We start from the raw sequence: 10398 nt of genomic DNA, 5'->3' as shown, positions 1-10398 counted from the left end.
TTAATCAACCCCAGGGGCTAATGACACTGTGAAACGACAGACGTTGATACAAGAGTCATAGACATGACAGGAAAGCCACCTAATGAGATTCGACGGACGAAACAGCCGAGTGGTTAAAGCGTTGGGCTTTCAATCTGAGGGTCCCAGGTTCGAATATCGGTGACGGTGCTTGGTGGGTAAAGGGTGGAGATTTTTCCGATCTCCCAGGTCAACATAATTATGTGCAGTGCAGACCTGCCAGTGCCTGAACCCCCTTCGTGTGTATCCGCAAGCAGAAGATCAAATACGCACGTTTAAGATCCTGTAATCCATGTCAGCGTTCGGTTGGTTATGGAAACAAGAGCATACCCAGCATGCACGCCCCCGAAAGCGGAGTATGGCTGCCTACATCGCGGGGTAAAAACGGTCATACACGTAAAAAAAAATATAAAAAAAAGCCCACTCGTGTACATACGAGTTAACGTGGGAGTTGCAGCCCACGAACGCAGAAGAAGAAGAAGGAGATTCAATTTATCGAGTGATGCCTCTCTCTCTCTCTCTCTCTCTCTCTCTCTCTCTCTCTCTCTCTCTCTCTCTCTCTCTCGTCCTTTTTTTTTTCTCTACAGCTCTTGAAGTGGTAGACGAATCCTGCATCGACTTGACTGTCATTGATGTTGTCGTTGTTATCGTCATTATCGTCACTTTTTCTTTCTTTTGTTCTTCAGTATTTGTCGTTGTCGTCACTCTTTGTTATATATTGTTGTTGCTACTGTTGGCATCCTTGTCATACATCAGTGTTGTCGGTGTTTGTTTCATTGTTATTGCTGTAGATGTTGCTGTTGGCATCGTTGTCATCGTCAATGTTGTCGGTGTTTGTTTTGTTGTTGGTGGTGTCGTTGTTGTTGTTGTCATTGCCATTGTCATTATTGTCGCTGTTTCTTTTGATATTAGTGTTGTCGTATGTGTCATACGTCGTTATTGTCGCTGTTTGTTTTATTGTTGTTGTCGTCATAATCATTACCGTGGCTCTGTGTTTTATTGTTGCTGTCGTTGTCATAATCATCACCGTGGCTGTTTGTATTGTTGTTGTTGTCATAATCATCACCGTGGCCGTTTGTATTGTTGTTGTCGTTGTCATAATCATTACCGTGGCTGTTTGTATTGTTGTCGTTGTCATAATCATTACCGTGGCTGTTTGTATTGTTGTTGTCGTTGTCATAATCATTATCGTGGCTGTTTGTATTGTTGTTGTTGTCATAATCAGCTGTTTGTATTGTTGTCGTTGTCATAATCATCACCGTGGCTGTTTGTGTTATTGTTGTTGTCGTTGTCATAATTATTACCGTCGCTGTTTGTTTTATTGTTGTTGTTGTCGTCAGTTGTCATAATCATTATCGTGGCTGTGTATTTTATTGTTGTTGCCGTTGTCATAATCATTACCCTGGCTGTGTGTTTTATTGTTGTCATTTCTATAATCATTATCGTGGCTGTTTGTATCGTTGTTGTTGTCATTGTCATAATCATTATCGTGGCTGTGTGTTTTATTGTTGATGTTGCTGGCGGTGATGTTTTTTTTATTCCTGTCTTTATCGATTAAAAAAAAAAAAAAATTAAAAAAAAAGATCAGAAAAGCGAAACAAAGCCACTGAGGATCCAGCTGCCAGACACTGACAAAAAGAAAAAGAAAAAGAAAAGAAAGAAGTGATGGGGTTTTTCCATGACAACTGCTTGATAGGACGATGAAGTGGAAGCTTTAGAAAATCGTTCTCGTTGTTGATTTTGTTTGTTTTCTTGCAAAAATAAAAACACAGGAAGAATGATAGTTATTTTCGTGTGTGTTTGTGGGTGGGTTTGAGTGTGTGTGTGTGTGTAGGGGGGTGGGGGAGGGGTTGAGTGTGTGTGTGTGTGTGTCTGTGTGTGCGTGTGTGCGCGCGTGCGCGTTTGATTGAGTGTAAGATAAGATAAGATAAGAATAACTTTATTATCTCCAACTGGAGAAATTTGGTCAGGTGCATTATCACAACATAGACAAGTAAACAACATGGGGACCATAACTGTAAAAGCCAACAACAGCCCCTACAAATATTACGAAGATACAAATGTAAAAAATATCACATACATCGTTTCATACATACATCCACACACTGCAGGTAATAACTAGTATTCGTAATGTAAAAACAGAAAGAATTAAGAAACATTATTTGAATATGATTATAAACATAGCCTACTATACTGCACATTGATTATAATAGACAGATAAGATAAGAATAAAGATGAATTGCGGAAAACCACAACCAGATAATCAGCACACACCCGCACCGCACCCCCCCCACACACACACACACACACACACCCACCCACCCCACACATGCGGATAACTTGATAAAACAAGAGTAATAAACATATGTTCTGAAATAAAAGCATTTCACATATTCGCTTTTAAAAACATTGCAATTAATTATTACATCGTGTGTGTGTGTCTGTGTGCGTGCGTGTGTGCGCGCGCGCGCGTTTGAGTGTGTGTGTGTGTGTGTGTGTGTTCCACAGCCCCAGGTGCTAATGACACTGTGAAAGGACAGACGTTGACACAAAAGTCATAGACATGAAAGGAAGCAACCACCCACCAACCTAATGAGGAGATCGATTTATCGTGTGATGCTTCACATTGGTTGTTTGTTTTTTGTTGTTGTTGTTGTTGTTTTTGTTGTTGTTGTTGTTGTTTTTGTGTGTGTGTGTGTGTGTGTGTGTGTGTGTGTGTGTGTGTGTGTGTGTGTGTGTGTGTGTGTGCTTTATCCTTTTTCTACAGCTCTGGAAGTGGTGGACGAATCCTGCCTTGACTTGACCTGTCGTTGTTGCTGTCGTTGTTATCGTCATTATCGTCTCTCTTTGTTTGATTTTACAATGTGAGTCTATGTTTTAACCCGGTGTTCGGTTGTCTGTGTGTGTGTGTGTGTGTGTGTCCGTGTGTCTGTGTGTCCGTGGTAAACTTTAACATTGACATTTTCTCTGCAAATACTTTGTCAGTTGACACCAAATTTGGCATAAAAATAGGAAAAATTCAGTTCTTTCCAGTCATCTTGTTTAAAACAATATTGCACCTCTGGGATGGGCACAAAAAAATAAAAAATGAAGCCTAATTATATGCAAACTGCATTTACTGTTATATTTATATTTTTTGTATTCTCCAAACTTGGCACTTTGACCTCTTATTCTGACACAACAACAAGAGGAGTCATTATTATCATTTTTTGTTCAAACAGGAACTTCTTTTGCTAAGTATGGAATTATTTATTTATTTTGCAAACGTTTTGGTGCAGAGGGTAAAAAAGGGAAATTACTCTGTAATTAATGCTAGGGGAATTAATTTACCACATGTGAGTCTTGAAGGCCTTGCCTCTCTTTTGTTGCTGTTGTCGTTGTCGTTGTTGCTGTTGTTGCCATCGTCATTGTTCATCACTGTTTGTTTTCTTTTTGTTGTAGCTGTTGTTGTCGTTGTCGTCATTCAGTTGCCATCGTCATTATCATTGCTCTTTGTTTTTTATTGTTATTGCTGTTATTCTCGTTGTCTTCGTCATTACAGTCGCTGTTTGTGTTATATTATTGGTGTAGCCGGTTGTGATATTTTTATTCGTGTTTTTATCGACTGAAAAAAAAAAACACCCCCCCCCAAAAAAAAACCAACATAAAAGCGACTGAAACACAGGCGATAAGATTCCAGCTGCCTGATACTGACACAAGTGATGGAATTTCCCCATGACAACCGCTTTTACAGACGGTGGTTTGCGTGCGTGCGTGCGTGCGTGTGTGTGTGTGTGTTTGTGCGTGCGCGCGCGCGCGCGAATGCTGTTGCGTGAGTGTCTGTGTATCTATTATGTTTGTGTACCGATGTGTCTCTGAGCATCTAGTCATGTATGCCTGTGCCTGTGTATGTCCGTGCGTCTGTCAGCATGCACGTGACTTCCGGAAACAATGTATAAGTTTCTGATTCTCCAGCCCCCCACCTCTCCCCCACTCCCTCCGCCCACTCTGCCAGCCACCCACCTCCCCCACCCCCCTACCTCCACCCCCCGAAACCCTCAGTGCTGAAGACTTGTAGTAATTAACGATGTTTGTTAGACACAGAACGTCTCCATCTGTGGAATCCCCCGGTCTGTTCAAAACATCGTAATTTAACGTGACGACACAGCGGGTCAGACGGGGATTGGAACCCATCCTGTCTTGCCGCAAGGGGAATTCGATAGAAGGGGAGTGGTATGTGTGTGTGTGTGGGAGTGGGGGGGTGGGGGGAGGGTTAGGGGGGTGGAGGGAGGGTGGTAGTGGCTGATTTACTTGACGTTAATCCTAACTTAATTACACTTGTTATTGGCGCTGGAAGATGTACATTCTCCATCTTTCTCTTTGTGTTTTCACTGCTGTTGTTCTTCTTATTGTTGTTATCGTTATTGTTATTGTTGTTTCTGTTGCTGCTGCTGCTGTTGTTCAGTGTTGTTCTTATTGTTGTTATCGTCATTGTTGTTGCTGCTGCTGTTGTTGTTGTTGTTCTTATTGTTGTTATCATCATTGTTGTTGCTGCTGCTGCTGTTGTTGTTGTTGTTCTTATTGTTGTTATCATCATTGTTGTTGCTGCTGCTGTTGTTGTTGTTGTTCTTATTGTTGTTATCGTCATTGTTGTTGCTGTTGCTGTTGTTGTTGTTGTTCTTATTGTTGTTATCGTCATTGTTGCTGTTGCTGTTGTTGTTGTTGTTGTTGTTCTAATTGTTGTTTTCGTCATTGTTGTTGTTGTTGCTGTTGTTGTTCTTATTGTTGTTATCGTCATTGTTGTTGTTGCTGTTGTTGTTGTTGTTGTTGTTCTAATTGTTGTTTTCGTCATTGTTGTTGTTGTTGCTGCTGTTGTTGTTGTTCTTATTGTTGTTATCGTCATTGTTGTTGTTGCTGCTGCTGTTGTTGTTGTTGTTCTTATTGTTGTTATCGTCATTGTTGTTGCTGCTGCTGTTGTTGTTGTTGTTGTTCTTATTGTTGTTATCGTCATTGTTGTTGCTGCTGCTGTTGTTGTTGTTGTTGTTCTTATTGTTGTTATCATCATTGTTGCTGCTGTTGTTGTTTTTGTTGTTCTTATTGTTGTTATCGTCATTGTTGCTGCTGTTGTTGTTGTTGTTGTTCTTATTGTTGTTATCGTCATTGTTGCTGCTGCTGCTGCTGCTGTTGTTGTTGTTCTTATTGTTGTTATCGTCATTGTTGTTGCTGCTGCTGCTGTTGTTGTTGTTGTTCTTATTGTTGTTATCGTCATTGTTGTTGCTGCTGCTGCTGTTGTTGTTGTTGTTCTTATTGTTGTTATCGTCATTGTTGTTGCTGCTGCTGTTGTTGTTGTTGTTCTTATTGTTGTTATCGTCATTGTTGCTGCTGCTGCTGCTGCTGTTGTTGTTGTTCTTATTGTTGTTATCGTCATTGTTGTTGCTGCTGCTGCTGTTGTTGTTGTTCTTATTGTTGTTATCGTCATTGTTGTTTTTGCTGCTGCTGCTGCTGTTGTTGTTCTTATTGTTGTTATCGTCATTGGTATTGTTGCTGCTGCTGTTGTTGTTTTTATTGTTGTTATCGTCATTGTTGCTGCTGCTGCTGTTGTTGTTGTTCTTATTGTTGTTATCGTCATTGTTGTTGTTGCTGCTGTTGTTGTTGTTCTTATTGTTGTTATCGTCATTGTTGTTGCTGCTGCTGTTGTTGTTGTTCTTATTGTTGTTATCGTCATTGTTGTTGTTGCTGCTGTTGTTGTTGTTGTTCTTATTGTTGTTATCGTCATTGTTGCTGCTGCTGCTGCTGCTGCTGTTGTTGTTGTTCTTATTGTTGTTATCGTCATTGTTGCTGCTGCTGTTGTTGTTGTTGTTGTTCTTATTGTTGTTATCGTCATTGTTGCTGCTGCTGCTGTTGTTGGCGGTCTTATTGTTGTTTTCGTTATTGTTGTTGTTGCTGCTGTTGTTGTTGTTTTTATTGTTGTTATCGTCATTGTTGTTGCTGTTGCTGCTGCTGTTGTTGCTGTTCTTATTGTTGCTGTCGTTATTGTTGTTTCTGTTGCTGCAGCAGCTTGCTATTGTTATTGTTGTTGTTGTTGTTTTTGGTCTTATCTTTGCTATCGTTATTGTTGTCGCTGTTGCTGCTGTTCATTTTAATGTTGTTTTTGGTCTTATCTTTGCTATCGTTATTGTTGTCGCTGTTGCTGCTGTTCATTTTGGTCTTATCATTGCTATTGTTATTGTTGTTGCTGTTGTTGTTTTTGGTCTTATCGTTGCTATCGTTATTGTTGTTGCTGTTGCTGCTGTTGTTTTTGGTCTTATCGTTGCTATCGTTATTGTTGTTGCTGTTGCTGTTGTTGTTTTCGGTCTTATCGTTGCTATCGTTATTGTTGTTGCTGTTGCTGTTGTTGTTTTTGGTCTTATCATTGCTATCGTTATTGTTGTTGCTGTTGCTGCTGTTGTTTTTGGTCTTATCGTTGCTATCGTTATTGTTGCTGCTGTTGTTTTTGGTCTTATCGTTGCTATCGTTATTGTTGTTGCTGTTGCTGCTGTTGTTTTTGGTCTTATCGTTGCTATCGTTATTGTTGTTGCTGTTGCTGCTGTTGTTTTTGATCTTATCGTTGCTATCGTTATTGTTGTTGCTGTTGCTGCTGTTGTTTTTTGTCTTATCGTTGCTATCGTTATTGTTGCTGTTACTGCTAGCAGCTGTAGTTGATCTTCTTGTTATCGCCATTATTGTTTTTGCTGCTGTTATTGTTGGTCTTATTGTTGTTATCGCTGTCGCTGTTGTTATTGTAGTTGCTGCTGTTGTTCTTTTTATTATTGTTGTCGCTATCGTTGTTCTTTTTATTGCTGCTGCTGTTGCTGGTCTTTTTATTGTCATCGCTGTTGTTATTGTAGCTGCTGCTGTTGTTATTCTTAATATTGTTCTCGATATTGTTGTTGCTACTGCTGTTTTTTTTTGTTTAGCTCCAGTGTTGCTACTCTTGTCGTTGTTGTTGTTGCTGCTGCTGTAATGAGTATTATTTTTTGCAACACTTGTCGTTTTTGTTGCCGTTGATGTTGTGTTGTTCCTAGCTCTTTTTCAGGGTTTTTTTTTTTTTTTTTGTCTTTTTATTTCTCCGGTAAACAAAGACACACTCTTATTGATTTTCTCGAGCATAATTCTTCTTCAACAGTGCATGCACACACACACACACACACACACACACACACACACACACACACACACACACACACACATTCGCGTGTATGTATGTATGTAATGTCTTGTGCTGTCTTGTAGTACTGTAGCATGATTCAACTGGCTACTGTTCTTCAAGATTATTTGTATGTTGTTGTTGTGCGTGTGTGTGTTTGTGTGTGTGTGTGTGTACGTGTGTGTGTGTGTGTTTGTTTGTTTGTTGTTGTTGTTTTTGTGTGTGTTGTTGTTGTTTTGTTTGGTTGTTGTTGTTGGTTGTTTTTTGTTGTTTTTGTTTGTTTTTTGTTGGGGTTTTTTGTTGTTGTTTTTCGCTGTAAAACCAGGCACTCTCATTTCTCATGAATAACCGCACAGTCTCCTGCCCCCCACCTCTCCCCCACTCCCTCCGCCCACTCTGCCAGCCACCCACCTCCCCCACCCCCCTACCTCCACCCCCCGAAACCCTCAGTGCTGAAGACTTGTAGTAATTAACGATGTTTGTTAGACACAGAACGTCTCCATCTGTGGAATCCCCCGGTCTGTTCAAAACATCGTAATTTAACGTGACGACACAGCGGGTCAGACGGGGATTGGAACCCATCCTGTCTTGGCGAGGGGAATTCGATAGAAGAGGTGTGGTGTGTGTGTGTGGGGGGTGGGTGGGTGGGTGGGTGTTTGTTTGTTTGTTTGTCTGTTTGTTGTTGTTTTTGTGTGTGTTGTTGTTGTTTTGTTTGGTTGTTGTTTTTTGTTGTTGTTGTTGTTTTTGTTTGTTTTTTTTGTTTTGTTTTTGGGTTTGTTTGTTTTTTCGCTGTAAAACCAAGCACTCATTTCTCATGAATAACCGCACAGTCATTTTCTTTAGCACTAATCAACTGGTAACTGTTGTCATGGACGCTGTTTTTCATGTTGCTCTTCTTGCCACTGCTGCTGCTGCTGCTGCTGCTGCCTACCTATTTCTTCTGTGCAATTCACTTTCCATTTTCCTTTGCTTCTTTCGTACCTTCTTTATTTCCCCTTACTTTCCTACCGGCACTCACTGTTGAGTGAGAAATGCCGGTTCCAGGGCCCAGTCTCTGTGTGCTGTCGTGTTCTTGGAAAAGGCGCTGAACTCCACCCATTTTCTCACTCCACCCATGGGTAGGTGTATTTGACTTCGGTGTGGGGAAGGTTCAAACCGTGGAAGGGGAGGATTGGGCCCCGCCTTCCTGTGCTGGTCTTCGAGACAGTGGATGTGAATTCACTACTGCCCTGATAGCCGTGTCACCTGTCATTTACTGGGTTATTTGTAGTTTTATTTGTATTTCTTTTTTTTATCACAACAGATTTCTCTGTGTGAAATCCGGGCTGCTCTCCCTAGGGAGAGCGCGTCGCTACACTACAGCGCCACCCTTTTTGTGTGTGTGTGTGTGTGTGTGTGTGTGTGTTTTCCTGCGTACAGTTTTATTTGTTTTTCCTATCGAAGTACATTTTTCTACAGAATTTTGCCAGAATTTTGTTGCCGTGGGTTCTTTTACGTGCACTAAGTGCATGCTGCACACGGGACCTCGGTTTATCGTCTCATCCGAATGACTAGCGTCCAGACCACCACTCAAGGTCTAGTGGAGGGGGAGATAATATCGGCGGATGAGCCGTGATTCGAACCAGCGCGCTCAGATTCACTCGCTTCCTAGGCGAACGCGTTTACCTCTAGGCCATCACATCAGGTATACTTCTTCGTAGTGGTGTTGATTTCGTTATCATTATTATTGTAAGTAGTAGTAGTAGTAGTATCATCGTCATCATCATTATTGTTGTTGTTGTTTTTGTTCTCGTCGTCATTCACACTGATGCTACTTTCGTTATAATGGCTGCTTCGATTTGGAATAGAATAGAATTCCAAAACAAAACCAACAACAATGCCACCACCAGCAACAAAAAAACACACATACCTACCACCCCCTCTGCCCCCTGATCCAAACACACACACACACACACACACACACACACACAGAGTGACACACACGCGCGCGCACACACACACACACAAAGGAAGAAATGCTATTGCACTTTCAGTCCTGCGTCTCTCTCCCCTTCCACCCCCTCCCCCCCATCTCCTACCCCCTCCCAACCTTCTTTTATCGTCCTTTCTTCCTTCCTTCTCTTTCTCCCCTACGCCTGTGTTTCAGTTCTGGCTGTGGTTCCTGCTTTTGTCTTTTTTCTCTCTTTCTTTCCTTCTTTCTACCAGTACTTCTAAGACTTGTTCTTCGAATCCCCCCACCCCCTCTCCTCCCCTCTTCGTTGTGCTTTACCTCTTGTTTTTCCCTGTGTCTATAACTCTCCATATTTCTGTCTCGCCTCCATTTATCTGTGTGTTTACGTGCTTATTCGTATGCGTTTGTGAGTGTGTGTTTGTGTGGCTGTGTCTGTGTGTATGCGCTCGCGCATGTGTGTGTGTGTGTTCCCCTGGAGTGATTTTTAAAAGTAGATATAACAGTATATCTATCCCATTCTGTGTCGCCCTCTTTCTCTCTGTCTCTGTTGGCTTGTGTGCCTCTCTCTCTCTCTTTCTCCTGTCTTTTTCTTGCTCCTCTTCGTCGTCTTGCTTTCTTCGTCGTCTTTTTTCTTCTTCTTTTTTTTTTTCATCACAAAGTGAAAGAGAAGCAGAGTTCAGGAATTTCTGTCCAAGAAGTTCAGAAATTTATGAAAGCGAAAAACATTACGAAACTTCGTAGGGAGACATTGAACCGAAGGCATGTCCGTTAATGCTGTTCAAATGGGCGCTGGTGCTGATACCGTGCTCATTCTTTTGCCAGGTTTCACAAGACAGACACACACATTCACATAGATACCCATTCCCCCCGCGCGCACACGCACATACAGACACACAAACACACACTCATTCAGAGAGAGAGAAGAAGAATCAGAAAAAGAAGACTCAGAGCAAGGAGGAGATAACACGCTAAAAGCCTGTTAAAAAAGACCTTGGAGACAGATTAACGCCGGAAAATCCCAACGTACAATGGGTCTTGGGTCTGTTAAAAGTTTTGAAGACTGCCCCTATCCGCCACCATCTCCCCCCCCCCCCCATGCTCACCAGATTACACAATGATAGCTGTTGGGGAAAGGGGAAGGGAGGGGGAAGGGTTAGCAAAGGGACACTCCCCCCCCCCCCTCCCCCAAACAAAAAAAAACTGCTCGTGAAAGTCGTCCACAGTAACAGCAGGTTCAGAAAATCAATACACCATTGTTCAAGTA

This window comes from Babylonia areolata, chromosome 20 (genome assembly GCF_041734735.1).
Source record: "Babylonia areolata isolate BAREFJ2019XMU chromosome 20, ASM4173473v1, whole genome shotgun sequence".
In the NCBI taxonomy this organism is placed as follows: domain Eukaryota; kingdom Metazoa; phylum Mollusca; class Gastropoda; order Neogastropoda; family Buccinidae; genus Babylonia; species Babylonia areolata.
Note: the sequence above shows the minus strand (reverse complement) of the source record.